Below are 16,893 nucleotides of genomic sequence, written 5' to 3'. Positions count from 1 at the left end.
CAGGCTCTGTAAGTCCTTTAGCACTTACAACAAAAATTGAGTCAGCATGGCTTGGACAAAGTTCAGCATAATTTATAACGTTTAATATCAGTTAAAGCAGCACTAGGTAGGATTTCCTTGATTTTTGATCTTTTTAAAGAAGTGAAATTACAGCTTGAATCTCACTGCAGCGCTGCATTGAGGTGTAATAGGAGGAATAGCAGTGCTCTCGTGTCTGTGCCGGAGCTCCTCTGAGCTCAAACAAGACTCTGTAAGTTTTCCGAGGCGGCCGCGACCAACGCTCGCGAGAACTGCGACCTGCTTTCCGACCTTTAGTTCTAACAGTTCTACAAGGACTACTGGTTCATTCCTTACAAACTAACATACAGACACTCTGGCAGAAGCTGGAAAGAGCCCGAATATGTCTGTGAAAGACAGAAAACGAGAAAGAGAAACTAATCCGCCTGAAACATTTATTACACTCTACAACTGTAGGGGGAGCCCACGAGCACAAAATCTCAATCCTACCTAGTGGAGCTTTAACTACCTCTTTACAAACTGGCAGTTTACAGCTGAAATATGCAAACTGTACAGGGCTAGGATAGTAACGCTTACTTAATCAAACATAGAATTTGTTTGGCCAAAAGACTTTTTGTCTTTTTCTGTGTAAATTTCAACTCACATGGGATCTAGGAGATGGACTAATGTTTTGGGGTAGATCACTGATCATCTTCCAACTCGAAGTCCGATCGCCAATACCCAACAGGAATTGTTTTCACAATCCAAAATGAATTAAACTGGAATTAAATGTTTTTACACTGACTTCCACTTAAAAAAAAAAGATAAAAACTCCAGCAAACTCAAATGCAAAAATATATTGGTTTCTAGTAGAGCTGTTGAAAGCACAATTGCTAGTGCTTTTCTGTCCCAAACTGTCAAGATGATATTTTTAATAATAATGGTTATTGTTGTCACTTTCATTTCTGCTTTGCACCCAATGATTTTTATACCCACTGCAACCTTGACCAGGAAGAAGCAGAAAAGAAGATGTATGGACTTCTAGGAAGGTTTCTTGTGTAAAATGACTGGTTGTGGGTGAGTGGTTGAGCATTATTAAATGGTGCTTGGCCTAGCAATAGAAAGAGAAAGATTTAATAGAACAGTATACTCAAACTGTAAGAAACAAAAACCTGATTCCAGTCTGCTAATCTCTGGAGAGTCTTTATTGTCTGTAGAATTATATTTCTGCTGCTGCACGAACCATATATAACTATCAATATGTGGACAAAGACCACATACATGGTAAATTTAACTCCTAGCTAATGTCTGCTGTCTAAAAACAACCTATTATTGTACTCTGCGGAGATGCCTGGTGCATATACAATCATTGATTAATTAACAAACAATTAAACAGCACATTACCTGGAATATTCAGTAATTACTTGGCTGAACCAGCGTTCGAGACACTATCTTCCCTATGCATTTCCAAACTGGAACAGTACAGCTCAGTATTTCCTGAACCTGCTGTGCCAGGGCCAATGACAGCAGTGAGTATGATGCAAGATTATGCCCTGTGCACTCGTCTTCAGCTTCTTTAAAAACATAACAGCCAGGTTTATTCAAAGAAACATCCGACATTTCATTTTTAAGTACCTGACCATCATCATATAGGGTTCGGCGGTATTATACACTAATGTCGAGGTATACATATTTTTATAATTACAAATAACAGTGTATTTTGTGAATTTAACTGTAACTGTAATTTGTCTGATGGCAGAAAGTCTCTTTTTCAAACAAAGATCCTTTCAGCAAAGCCCTTAAATCCTTAAGTCAAGTCAATGCAACGGTACATCTATAGTTCAGTTTAATAATTTTCCACATTTTTACAATTACTCACTACACTTACTATGACACTGACGTGTCCTTCATTTTGCATTTCAGACCCTTTTGGATTTTTGTTTGTTTTTGTGCTTTTGTCTACTGGAAGCTAATGTTTTGGACATGTATTGCATTTTTTTACCATTTCACCATTTTCTCATTTATTTAAAAAATAAGGCACGCTTGTCTTCAGCCATGACACAACACTGCCTGACCCGATGCATTTTGACTAAACATAGAAATACAAGGTTTCTGCATAAGATATATATACATTTACAATACACAATATACATTTTCCTATTGATCCGAAAAGGTTAAAACTCATGTACTATTCAAATTGACATTCACAGCAAGGTCCAATTTATATACTTCCTGAAGTCAAAGGGCATAAACTCCACATTGCCTTATTTTATTCATATTTTTGTCCACACTGAACAAAACATGACTTCTGCACGCATATTCCAGTTACGAATTAAATCAATACACTTACAGCAGAAGGTTAATATTGATCCAGAACACTGTCTGCCCAGCACTTAAACCCAGACCTCCTACTCAGAGCTCCCTATGCACCTCTGAAGCAGCCACAAAAGTTGTTTGGCATAGTGCTGAGCTCAAGCCTTGGAAACACCATGGATACCCCTGATTAAAAAGCCTCTGTAGGCTCCGCTGGGTACCTAGACAGTGATTCCGAACTGCCAAATCAGGAGAATAAAGCAGCATACTGCGGGGGTTACTGTTTTAACTCACTGCGGTACTGAGACCTGGACTGTATACAGCTTATGGGTGCCAATAAACAATATAATGAGGGAGTGTGCACACTTTCAGAAACTTTTAAAAATATGAGGAGTCAATCTACAATATAGGGCAACAAAAATAAGATAATCTGATAAAAAAATAACTCTGACTATAATGCATCATGCATGTAAATGTTTACATTTTGTTTAGCCATTTGCAGAGATACACATATGCCAGCCACATATGCAAGAGCTTCATCTGTATTAGGAGCAGTTTGGCTTATCACAAAATCTATAACATTATCAAATATCTATATTACTGGACAATAGGGGTGGGCGATATGGCTCTAAAATAGTATCACGATATTTCAGGGTATTTTTGTGATAACGATATACTTGGCGATATAGAAAAACTAAAATAATTCATTCATTTCTGGAATATAGTATAATAGTATAACAGAATAATCATAATGTGGCAAAATAAATAATATAGCATAAAGTAATATAATGCAGCAAAAAATATTGCAGAATATTTAGTGCATGCATATAAACTGCAAACTAAAACAATTATACAATAAATACACCTAAAGCTTCACAGTAAATAATAGACTACTTTTAAGACAGAACAGCCCTATTATCACTATATGGATTTTTAATATCATGATATTTCTGTGTCACGATATATTGTATACGATATAATATTGCCCATCCCTACTGGACAACATCATCCTGATTTCCACTTTCATACTGAAACTCATCACCACCAATAGTTTACACTATTAAATGTAAAAGTTGTCAAATAAGGGCTAATCAATCTGCAATATTTTTTTATTTTGTGATAAACACTGCAATATTAAAAACTACAGTTTTTATGTATGTAAACACAATTTTAATGTATGGGCTTTACATCAGTTCTAGCAAGTTAAGTTGTGTACAACAGTCTGACTACTCTAAAAGTCATGTATAGTGTGCGTGTTAGGGGTGGGCAATATGGCCCTGAAGAAATATCACGATATTTTATGGTATTTTCGCGATAACGATACTCTTGGCGATATGATGAAAAACTGAATTATTTCAAGAATACACTACTGCAACAAAATTAATATTAAATTGTCTTATTGCATACGGTATGATTTGGCACACTCTTAACTGAGATTTTTAAAAACACAAGAAATTAATCAGTAACATTAATTTGTAACAGATGTCAATGATCCAGAATGATCAGTCATGATACTAATACTAATAATAATGCACTCCAAATATCTCCATATATCCAGGATTAAAGTGAAAGAAATGATAATGTACAGATATAATCTGTCTCTAGTAGATATATAATAGGAAATGAGAACAGTGTGATTTTTTTTGTTGCTAAAAACAGCAAAAAAGTATTACCCTGATGTGATAATTAGGGGTGGGTGATATGGCACAATATTTCAGGGTATAATATCGTACACGATATTACATTTTTTTGGCGATATTATCGTGTACGATACGATATGGCACACCCCTAGTGCGCGTGGCATAATACTGCATTTTTTTTGCCTATGTGATACAAATGTAGGTGGCTGTAAATATAAATACAAATAATATGAAGTCTTTGAAGACTTAAACCATGCTTTTCATATACCAAAAATTGCTTCAAAACTGCACAGTAATAGCTAATAATGACGATTGAATTCCAGATATGAGTGGTGGTTCAATGAAAAAGGAAGAAATGTAGGTACAGGAGCAGGGGGATGAAGGTAAAGCGATCCAGAGAGGGAGAAACTACTCAACATGTGCTGCCACTCATAGTGGACAGCCTGAACCTTGGGACAGTTAAAGAACTGAAGAACTCAACTGAAGGACCTCATTTTACAAGGCGGAACATATGGATGAAGCCCTTCAGAGAGATCAGCAGGTGAAAGGCCATTCAGGGCTGTGAAGGTTAACTGCAGAAATGTAAATACATAAGCCACGCCCCCTCTGCACCCAAGATTATCTGATTGGGCATCTCTAAATGCCTGGTTTCGCTTAAAATGAACTACTGTTAACAACAAGACACCAAGGGAAGTTTTAATATGCAACTTTCAAAGCATTTATGGGTGACGTTTTCCTTTAAAAACAGCCCCCAACATCCCGCTGCTCTGCTCTCGTCTCTGTCTGTTATCTGTTGTGCTTGTATATCTCCTTGCCAGCACGCAACCATGCCAATCAAAAGTTGCTCTGCTAAATACAGCATCCTCGTGCCCACCCCCCCACACACCCCCCCACACACACACCCTCCGGATTCCTCCGTCAGCTCCAGTTACAGCAGGACAGAACCATAAATTACACACAGGGGGTAACATCCACTGCACCGGAGCTCAGCAGGCTTACAGTGGGGTATCCTACTGTTGTGTGAAATACAAATATGAGCTGCAAAGGGGGGGAGATGAGACAGGGTTACACTTTTTGCTCTTTATACACTTTATAACCAGTGACTAAATATGCACAACCCACACTGAACCAAGCACAATTTTATTCCCACAGTGAATAAAAGCATGCATGAGGTCTCTTTAATAGATCACACCAAACAGGTCACTTTGAATAAGCTCAGGAACTCGCCTGCTCACCGCAAAAACGGTAAAATTCCTTAGTTTAGCACTAGCGCATAAAAGCTAATCTAAAACCCCTTTTTTCATGGCATTACACACTTGTGTTGTAAAGATCTGACTTGTTTTTTGAGTAAAAGAGGGCTCTGCCCACTCAGAAAACTTTGACAAAACTTCAAAACCTTTCAAAAACCACTGTACTAGCACAATACCAAGACTACTGTCTTAGCAGACTAGCATCTTTAGCTACAACCTGTACCAGCGGGCATTCAATCACACAGATTCATTATTTAATTGTAATGTGAAATATACACACTAATGCTTGTTCTATGTCAATTAAATTTTATGGAAAAGTTCACCATAAAATATTTATTCTTTCAACAGCTTCTCAAAAAACACATTTACTGTAGTTTAAGCTTATTTTGATCAGATAACCATCACCTTTTATAATATTAAATATTATAACCAATTATAATATGGTTTAGGAGTGTTTTGAGTTAAAGAACCAGCACAATACCCACAATTTCATCATAACAGGCCAAATGCTTTACAAACTACACCACTGGAATACTATAATACTTCCCTATATCCATTTAAGGAGTGTAATATTAATATTGGTGAACTATTTATTGTCAACAGCTCCAAAACGTAGCCTGTTTTTCAGCTGGTTTTAAGTTAAACAACCTGTGCAATATTCACAACTACTGCCCTAACAGACAAGCAGCACTATCTACAAACTGTACCAGTGATCATTCATTTATACAGGACATACACATTACATTTTAGACTATAACACTGCATCTGTACCCAATTAGGAGAGCAAGAGTAAACTTTTAGTCTTTTAGTCTTTTTCTGAGTTGAGTTACCTAACTCCCTAACATTTATAATGTGATTTAAGCGTGTTTTGAGTTGAAAAACTGGCATCCTGGTACATTTTACACTAGAACAATTTCTCTGTAGCTACTTTAGAATGCAATAATAATAGCACTGCGATATTTATTCTATCAACACATCTTCAAATCCTTCTTACTGTGGTTTTGGCTCATTTAAAGAACTGGCACAATACGCACAACTACTGTTCTAACAGACAAGGAGCATCCTCCATAAACACATGCATTAAATGTACATTTTGCAGTACAATTCTTCCTCTATAACTAATTAAGTGGGCAGTTGTAATCCTTTAGTATTTCACCAGCTCTTTAAAACAAGTATCGCATAGTTTAAGCTCGTTTTAAGTTAAAGAACTGACAAAAGCATCATTATAATTACAATATCTCTACAATACTGCATCTGTTGGCATTTAATATATATTTATTAATATTTATATATTTAATACATTCAAATATAATATAATATAATATATTCAACCTGTCAATTTTCCTTTTCTTTTTAGGCAATATCCAAAACTACTTAAAAATCTAGCAGCATTATCTACAAACAGTTCCAGTGGGCAAGCATTCATACAGAACGCTGCATATTAAAAGTACAGTTTGCTCTAAAAACTGTCTTTCTAGCTATATAAGAGTGATTCATATAAGATTCATATATGTGTGTAATATTGAGTGTAACAGTAGCTCTATTTAACACATGTAAGCTTGTTTTGGAACTGTCTGTGTAATATTTAGAATGTGGTTTGAGCTTATTTTGAGTTGTGCAACAGTCTCCTTTTTAAAAACATTTATAAAGTTTTTAAGGTTGTTTTGAGAAACTGTGGTTTAAGCTTGTTTTGATTTAGAAAACTGTGGTTTATGCTTGTTTTGAGTTAAATAACCAGCATTCTTGTACATTCTACATGGCAATACTAAGTTACCTCTAGGAATTGTACCATTGGGCATTCATTCATATAGAACATTTAAAAAAACACTGTACCAATGGACATTAATTCACATGCAACATTAAATATATACTACAATAAATATAACTACACTACAATAGTACCAAACTGCAATATTAATATTAGTGTATAGTTTATCTTGTCAGCAGGTCTCTAGTAATGAGTTGATTAACTGGCACAGTTACAGTCCTCACAGACAACAGAACAAGGCAGTGAGCAACCCTTTAAAATAGGACATTTGCAAGCTTATTTTGAGCTGAGGAACTATTATTTTGTCTGGGTAACATTCACAATGTGGTTTAAGCTAACTAGTTTTGAGCTGAAGAACCAGCACAGCAGAACACTAGATTAACAACAATTAGCTAGCTAACATACTCTCCTAACAAACAAGCAGCATTAGCTACAAACAAACAGAACGAGACGAGACAGTGAGAAATCCTTTGAAAATAGGACATTAGCCAATAAATATAACTATTTACACTACAATAGTGCCTCTCTATTGCCACTAAGTTAGTTTTAAGTTGAAGAACCAGCAGAAACAGCACCTGCAACTAGCCATGCTACTATCCTAACAGGCAAGCACCTTTAGCTACAAACAAAGCTACTGTACCAATTGACATTAATTCACATGCAACACTGGCCAATGAATATACCTACACTACAATAGTACCAAACAGCAATATAAATATTAGTGTATAGTTTATTTTGTCAGCAGGTCTCTAGTAATGAGTTGACTAACTTGCACAGTTACAGTCCTAACAGACAAACAGCATTATTAGCTACAAACAAACAGAACGAGACAGTGAGAAATCCTTTGAAAATGGGACATTAGCCAATAAATATATCTATTTACACTACAATAATGCCTCTCTATTGCTACTAAGTTAGCTTTAAGTTGAAGAACCAGCAGAAACAGCACCTGCAACTAGCCAGCTTTAGCTACAAACAAACTGTACAAACCAGTGAGCATTCATTCATTCATTCATTCATTCATTCATTAAACAGGGATTTAGCCAATAAATGCAAGTGCACTAATGGTACAAAAGTGCCTCTTTGAACATTTTGCAGAAGGTAACAATACAACGTGTTTTGTTAAGGGCTTGTTTTGAGTCAAATGAGCCACACAATACAAACACCACCCAGAGCAGACAAAGAGTGGCTGGGCGAGCACCATCAGCCTGAGCCTGAGCAGCATCAGCACCAGCAGCATCAGCAGAGGGAGGCTGTGAGGCTGTGAGAGGAGAGGAGCTCCTGCTGCTGCTCCCCTGGAAAAGTGGAGGAGACTGGGACTACATCTACATCTACATCTAGATCTAGGTTAGCTAACCTTACTAACGTTAAATCAAACACGCTGGGTTTGATTCCTTCAAATGTAACGTTTATGGTTTACTGCAATGCAAAAAGCCACAATTTTGAAATAGGTTTGTTAGCTAGGTTAACGTTAGATACTAAATTAGTAAAAAGGGTTTCTCTCAATTCTCTCTCTCTCTCTCTCCATTTAAACAGACGTTTTTTCTAGCTGAATATCTCTCTATTTATACAGCTAGTCAGTAAAACAAATGTGAGAGAGCAGGCTAGCCGGCATGCTAGCGTTAGTGGAGCTAGCATAGCTAGCGTTAGGTTAACTTGCATCCAGCAACAATAACCTACACAGAGCTGCTGATGGGAGGCGCAGCAGCCCAGCATCCCCTCAAAAAACGGGGTTTAACCCCGTAAAAACGTAAAGGAATAAGCTTTTAAAACAGCAGAGGTGTTTAAAATCACTGAAAGCCTGTTATAAACACTATAAACACACAGAATTCTTGCTCCAGCGCCTCAGCCTCCGCCTCCACCGCTCTCCTCATCCCCGGCTACAGAGCTGCACCTCCAGCCCGGCCTCGCCAGCCTCTCCCCGCCGCCGAAAGCTCACCTTCCCCGCGGGCAGCTCCGTCTTATTCCAGTCAGAAATCACTGCTGTACCTCCCTCTCCCGGTTTTCTTCCACACACAGACCCGTACGTCCTCTAAAACGTCCGCTAAACGCGTTTAAAATCCCGCCGTGTGTTGTTATCAGCAGACAGGAGCAGTAACCGTTACTGAGTGAGTGTCCACGCGCTGCTGTGGTAATAACGCTCGCGCCGCTCTCGCGCTGTGTGCCGCTCCCTGCCAATACAGCGCGCGAGCTCCGGCTCCCGAGCGAGCGAAGCTTCTGAGTCGACTCCCTCTGACAAACCGCGCGAGCCGACTCATTCATATTTGATTCTTTATTTCTTTAGTTTTAGATTTGTTTTCTAAATTGTAGATTTACACGTATGGAATAACATAGTAAAACAAACAAAAAAATGATAAAAAAAATTAGGATGAGCTGAAGCTTCACAGCGTAAACAAATAATTGTTCAGCACCTCTAGGAACTCCTTTAGGAATGCTGAGGAAAAACATGAAAATCCAGGTGACTTTACCTCATGAACTCACAAATAAAATAAAGCACAATCCTGTTTGCTAAAAATGTTAACAAATTTTTTTTGTTTACAGAATATATATTTCCTCATGTTTTCCCGTAAAGCTTTCCCAGGTCACCAACGTCAATCAACAGACGTTAATTTCAGGTTAAATGTTGGTCAATAAAAAAAAGAGGTGTCCGAACCTTTGGCTGGTACTGCGTCTATAATATAGTCGAACATTTATGATTCAAAGTATAGCAGGAACTTTATAAACAAGACTGACGTTGATATGATGAATAAAATAAAGATATGCTCTAGCTGTAGATATAACAAAAAACATTACTTTCTGTATGATTTCCAAATGATTTATACAATTTAGAATCATAAATGTTGTATATTAAAATAAATGATAATTTCTTAGATATTAGAACAACAGCTATTCTTTCTGAACACTACAGCTCATTATTATGTTATTTTTGGTTTCTGATTAAGTAGAAATCTAAACTACACTCGCTGAAATGACTTTCATCCTAAACGAAGCTAAAATACTTGATTTGTGACTCTATGAATCGGTAAATCCAGCGTTTGATTCATTGACACCAAAGAATCGGTTCTTTGAATTGAATCGACCTTCCCATCTCTATCCGCGCAGGAGACGGACGGAGAGAGCAGGTGCCGAGCGTGCGAGCGACGCGCATGCGCCGCCCCTTTCCGCCCGTATTTCGATAAACCCCGCCCCACCGCTCTGGGATTGGCCACTCCTTTCAGCAAAGAACCAATCCGGCGTCCTAAAATGTTCGGGCGGGGCGTGGTTTAGCCAATAGCGGCGCGGAAGAGGTGGGGTTAGTGGGAATACAGGTGGAAAAGAAAATAGAATAAACCGTGTTGCAGCGCTGCTGTCAAATCAGCGAGTTCACTTGACTGCGCATGCGCTGAGCGTGGAGAGCGAGTGCAGAATCACTATAGGCGTGTCTCTGGCTATTAATGACACTATAAAAAAAAGATGTAGTGCTGAGTAGTGCTGAATAGGCACAGTTATGCTTTTATGTTACTTTCAGACATAAACAGAGCAAACAGATGCAGTTTATACTGTGATACACAAACTGACTGGAAAGAGCTTAGATAAATGACTGTAGACGGGTCATTAACAAAATACTCACACATAAAAAAAAACTACAAATTTTACTTCCATCCTGGATATATAATTAGGTAAAAGTACCTTTACTTTGCTAAAATTCTTCTCAAGTAAAAGTAAACCCATCTAAAAATCTACTCGAGTAAAAGTAATAAAGTACTCAATTTAAAATGTACTTTGAGTAAAAGTTACATAGTTACTTTTAATTATTTGATGACACAAAAATTAAAACAAATCATAAATTATATCGTTTTTAATGAACTTTTATTCCACATAATAATTTGGATCTTTCAGGCAGTATTTGTTCAGACCCCCCCATAAAACATTTTCAAGAACAAGTGGTATAGGTTTCTATGATCCATTTGTTTTCTTTACTATTAAAAAGTTATGGTAATATAGGTGACTATAAACTGTAATTTTATAGTTTTACAGTTCATTATTATTTTTTAACTTGCCATTGTTATGCTTTAACTGATATTTACAGGTTTTTTAACATTTAAGCAGATTGTTTAATGATAAAAATACTTATCACCACATGCTTTCACAGGTTTGATGTGGAAGTTTTTAAAGCTGACAGCTCTGTCCGGACAGCGGGGCACATTTTGCATTTTTTTATTGGGAGTTTTCCAATGTAGCAAAGTAAATTACTTGTGTCAAAATGTACTTGAGTAAAAGTAAAATTACCTATTTTAAAAATTACAAATTACTCATAAAACCTACTCAATATATATATATATATATATATATAAATAACAAAGTGCAAGCATTCACACACACAAAAGGATTCTAACATCCTTTGTCTCTCAAACAAATGATTGAATAAATAAATAAATAAAGGCAGCCCTGTGCACGCAAACTCGCACACAACCCTCTTTGTGCTGACATCTGGAGTTTGCGACAGCCCTTTCCCTTTCCAGTACGTTCACCATGCTGTGCCATGCTGCTGCCAGTCGTACATCAAGAGCTTGCTCAATCAACGGGACACTGAAGTGACTGACGACCATGTGAGCTACACATCTGGCAGTCCTACTGTATTTTATTCAAAACAGATCTGCAAGGGCAGCTTTACTCATCATCTAACCATATTTACACCAGTCCCTCTGTGCTGGATGTCCAGAAGCTCAGAAGCTGAGTGTTTATTCTAAAACAAAGGGAATTAACTACTCTTCTGCAAAAAATGGTTTTACACTAGATTTCAGAACATGGCTGTGAAGATCTGATTGCAAGAGCATTGGTGATGTTATGTGCTTATGTTGAATGATCACTTTTTTTGCATTTTTTATATAATCTAGGCTAAGTGGAAGAACGTTGAATGATTATTTCTGTAAGCCAATGAAATTGTCTGATAAATTTACTTTATTTTACCCAATAATGGCTTTATTACTACAACGTGTGCATAAAGGATTTCTTAATAGTTGTAATTTCAATGCATCACCTCTAAGTGTCACCAAATGACAAAAACACAAAACATACTTATAAAAAAACATGCGTACGCCCGAAACGAAAGTGCCGTGGGGGAACACACTTTCTCACGTTCAAGTCAAATTTAGTACATCTCACCGTGAGTGTTTGAAATATGGCGTACACAATGTTTTTGTGTATACGCACCTTTAGTACATGAGGCCCCTGGTTTTTAACCATTTTCACTATTAATATCCAGCACAGACCATTTGAAACCTACATACTAGCTACATACTTCAATCACTCATCAGCAATAAGAACCAGAGAACAATTCACAACAAAATATATAGAAATGGGCCACTTTTGTTCAAGAACTAAGTTTATCAACTAACAACAGCAATATTAACCTCTACCAATGTGATTGAAAGCCCCAAATGTGGAGAATCAATGCCATTGTTTCTTCATTTACCATCTACCCACCACTCAAAGCTTCCAGACTGTCTCTTACTGAATAGGGAGTCTATTCTGAGCATGACATATGAATATTCACGCCCCACCATAAGGCTTATTTCTTAAAACACAACACTGTGCATGCCAGTGGTACAGAAAAGCCACGCTAACTGAACATCTGCCTATTCTTAGCTGATCCTTCTATTTTATCTCTGCCAGAAATTGGCAAGAGTCATAATGAATGTGCTAAATGTGTGTGTGTAAGATGTCCTAGCTATTAATATGTGAATAGGAAGTAGCTGTTCTGGTGTGTGTCGGCCTTCATGCATGATGCACATCCATACTTTAGGAATGAATTAGGAATTACACAACCCCAAAGTGGTATTCATCTTTTACAGGTACCGTCATTAGCACACAACACGTTCAGTAATCCAGAGGACAAGCCAGAACTCATGAGATAGCCATGAGTTCTGTGAGGTATTACCTTAGATATTACCTTAGATAAGATAATCCTTTATTATTCCCACAATGGGGAAATTTAGAATGTTCCAGCAGTACAGAGGAAAGGACAGAGAAACAGGTCAGGAAAATTATAAACAAATAATAATAATAATAATAATAATAATAAAAACTATTACAGGAAATATATATAGATATAAAAAATATATATATAGTAAAGAAAAAATATATATATACATCTAGTGCATAGAGAAATGATTACGGTAGGGTGTGACCAGTATTATTGCACAAAGAGTAACAGTGAATAAATATCAAATAAATAGTAGATAAAAAATATTGCATGTAAAACATATTGCACAAATGATGATAAATCTCTGAGACTGAACACTGGCCAAATTTGCTCATCGCAAGGCAATGTGAATGATCCAGGATTGTGTCGGTATTGTACCAATTTATCATTACTTGATTCCCAGTATCACATTTGTACAATCTATATGTCAAAGTAGACAGTGCATTGTAATGGCGGCAATGATCTGGACAGATGGCTTCTGGCTAGACTTGTCCTTGCAAGCAGACAAGCAACTCTGACAAATCACATTCACACTTAATTCAGGAGACCCCACACAAATGGCAAATGTCTTAGGAAATTATTCTAGTTACTAGACGATATTCTGACCATGGTAAATCAACAAGCTGTAATTAGGTTAAAGAGTGCCCAAACTTTTGCGCAGGTCTGTGTATAAGTTATTACATATGCCCCTCACATACACAGGTGATATATTAAGGGGAAAGAATTAATCAGTGAGTGGGAAACATAACAAGGGCAGATGGGTCCAGACAGGTGTACTGCACTGCAGGATATAATTAAGTAATTAACACTCTTGTTAATTATCATGCTCTGTGAAAATGCAGGAGTGAGTAACTGGGAGAGTCAGAGGAAATCATACAAAAACACTGTTTGTCGGCGCATGCGCAGGTCGTATAGAAGCACATATGGATGGGTAGCATAACACCGGTTTCCCCGAGCCGCGCACACAGACCCCAGGCTACACTCTCCCGCTAACCGTAATAATAAACACTGCTGGGAAAAGTCCAGCTGCGCTGCCATGGAGAACAAAAATCTTTTTTTTTTTATTCAGACAATTACCCCCCACCCCCAAACATTTAATTATTTACTCAGTAACGGGGAGTTTTCCAATGTAGTGAAGTAAATTACTTGTGTCAAAATGTACTTGAGTAAAAGTAAAATTACCTATTTTAAAAACTACTTAAAAAATTACAAATTACTCAAACAGTAATTTGAGTAAATGTAATCCATTACTTTCCACCTCTGTTTAATACCAGCTTCTTCACCAGTGAAGCATCTGCAGCCTCTAAAGCCAGCCAGGCTTTTCTGATCCAACAGCACCATTTCTGACATCTCTGCTTCATCTGTTGCAAAAAAAGCTAAGCCCCAGTATCTTCGCACGGACAAGTGCCTGCTGGAGCAACGGCAGCTTAAATTTCAGTGTTTAATATGAAGACAATCAGTGAGCCTCGAATAAGCAGGCAATTACAGCAAGCCCAAGTAGTGCTTTGCATGGCAAAATGGGATTAGATTGGTGCCGCAGCCAGACTATAAGGTCAGCTGAAAGTCGTTTGCTAAACAGTAAGGCATATATGAGTGGGCTAAATGCTCGTATTGCAGGTGCGCATGAGGACGAGGGGCAGTGGAATAAATGAGAAAGCTGAAAGAGGCTCTGGGACGTAAACATTAGCAGATAATGATCAATGAGCTCAGTAATTATCACTGGCTGATGGTTAGTAAGATGCATCCACTGCATTTAGATAAGAAATGTGCCATTTAGTCTCTTTCATGCATGAATGAGGGGAGTGGTCACCTGTCACACACAGCTGTCTGGCTTTTAGAGCATCACAGTAGTACTGGGGATGTGACCAAACAGAAATGCATAATAAATACACTCTTAAATCGGAAAAAGTTTGGACATTGTGGACTTTTATTGGATTGCAGATGTATAAACCAAATATTTCAACTTAATTTAATGTGTTAATATTCATCCATTCCTGCATTTCAGGCCAAGGTTAAGTTGGGATGGGGTCAAATTATAATACTTGTCCTGATATGGGGTTGTGTCAGTACATTAATGCACAAAAATACACTGAGATCCAAGAGCAACATATAGTATCTTCAAGATGACAATATTTCTGGACAGGGATGTCCATACATTTTAACATAAGACTTTGAAAGAAGAGGTTACAAGTATTTAACTGGCTTGCCTGCAGTTCTCTCTTGACCTCTCCTCAACACTGTTTATTTGTAAGCTTTTTTAATATGGTAACATTAGTATGGTATATGGTAACCATTAGTTGAACCTTCATTGTGTGTAGTTGAGTGTAGTGGCACTGAACTGTCACCAAATGCCAAATATGTAAGGCAGGGGTGTCCAAACTACGGCCCGCGGGCCATTTGTGGCCCGTTTCCTCTTTTGAAGTGCCCACGAGGTATTTTAGAAATAGAATGAAAGTTGGCCCGCTGTTAAGCAGGTTTTTATAATGTGTGATTCAAAGTTTGAAAGCTAGGTGTCAGAAACGGGCCAAAGACTCTAAAAGCGGAGAGAGTGAAGTTTTAGCACAAAAAAAATGGCCAAACGTGTCTAAAAGCGGAGAGAATGCACAGTTGTAGCCCAGAAAAATGGGCCAAAGAGTCTAAAAGCAGAGAGAGTGCACAGTTGTAGCTCAGAAAAACGGGCCAAAGAGTCTAAAAGCAGAGAGAGTGCACAGTTGTAGCTCAGAAAAACGGGCCAAAGAGTCTAAAAGTTGTTGTAATTAGGGAGTTTAATATTAAGAGACATCATAAAATGAAACATTAATTTGAAAAATCTTAGTTTACACAACACTGTAAAAGATAGATAAAGATAGTAAGTCAAGTAAAATGGTGTGTAAATGAAAGTAATCAGGAAAATGTATTATTTAAAGTGGTATATTTCATTATGTGTTTTATTACAGAGTCTGTGGCTTCAAATATATTTCTCCTTCTGGCCCCCAACAAAAAAAGTTCGGACACCCCTGATATAAGGTAAATGCAATAAAATCAATATTTATCTAGCGTAATTTCAAGCTGTTTGCTCCGTCTAACCCTAGCCAGTGGGATTAGGGGAGTTCCAATGAATTACAGTCCCAATCAGTCGCTCTGCAGCCCCACCATCTGCAGCAACCCTGCTGTCTTCGTCTGGAACAAATCAGCTGTGAACAATGAGTCCTCGCCTGAGACATAATTCTTGCAATTGGACTGTTTGTTTTCACTGCTCACTTTAAAAAAAACATAATCACGACGAAAATGTTTTAATCAAAGTATTCATCTACAGCTGTCATGGGTACTTGACTAAACTTGATTACTTTATTTTAAAAAATATGTACTTTCTACATTATGGCACTAATTATATGATAAAACAGCCTGAGGAATACAACAATTCATGTGCAGTTTTTCTACATATTTGAAATACCTTTTTTTAATCACTACTTCTCAAAATAACAATTGGATTGAGAATACTATGTGGAGTTTTGAAGCATTTATATCATATCATATTACTCCTTGTCTGGGTAGCCAACCCTAAATGTCCAAATGTTTGTGGACACCTCTTCTAATGAATGCTGCTTTCAGCTTGTTTGAGGTTGCACTCATTGCTAGCACAGATGTGTATATCCTCTTTCAATGAAAAACTTTACTGAAGATGAATAAAATCTACTTAACTTTCAGTGGAGATCATGGAAAACTAGTTTACTTTAGGTTATTTTAAAGCATCTTTTTATTGGTTCATTCATTAACAAAATTTTACACAGTGTAAGGGATGGTTAGTGTGTTTAAAATTATTTATTAAATAAACATGATAAACATGAACCTGTTCTGTTGGTACCATGTGCTGTGAAACTGTGTTCTCTATAATCATGGTGCTGACTTTACTAATGCTCTTTTTGTTAAATTCAATCAAATCCTCACAGCAATGTTTTTCTAGTAGAAGCCTTTATTGGA

At 37.2% G+C, this 16,893-nt stretch overlaps 1 protein-coding gene across 2 annotated transcripts in view; it reads right to left on the bottom strand.

The window, feature by feature from the left end:
- ctnna2 (catenin (cadherin-associated protein), alpha 2) overlaps window positions 1-16,893 on the bottom strand; it is a 622,967-nt gene that overhangs the window by 578,838 nt on the left and 27,236 nt on the right. Inside the window, exon 1 of one of the 2 annotated variants that reach the window (XM_049472310.1) lies at window positions 8,908-9,148. The exons of the other annotated variant lie outside the window; for it this stretch is intronic. The gene's annotated coding sequence lies outside the window, so the exon portion shown is untranslated. Of the gene's footprint in view, window positions 1-8,907; window positions 9,149-16,893 lie in introns of those variants that run through there. 2 annotated transcript variants of the gene reach the window in all.

Source organism: Astyanax mexicanus, chromosome 25 (genome assembly GCF_023375975.1).
Source record: "Astyanax mexicanus isolate ESR-SI-001 chromosome 25, AstMex3_surface, whole genome shotgun sequence".
Classification (NCBI taxonomy): Eukaryota; Metazoa; Chordata; class Actinopteri; order Characiformes; family Acestrorhamphidae; genus Astyanax; species Astyanax mexicanus.
Note: the sequence above shows the minus strand (reverse complement) of the source record. Positions and strands in the feature narration are given on the sequence as shown.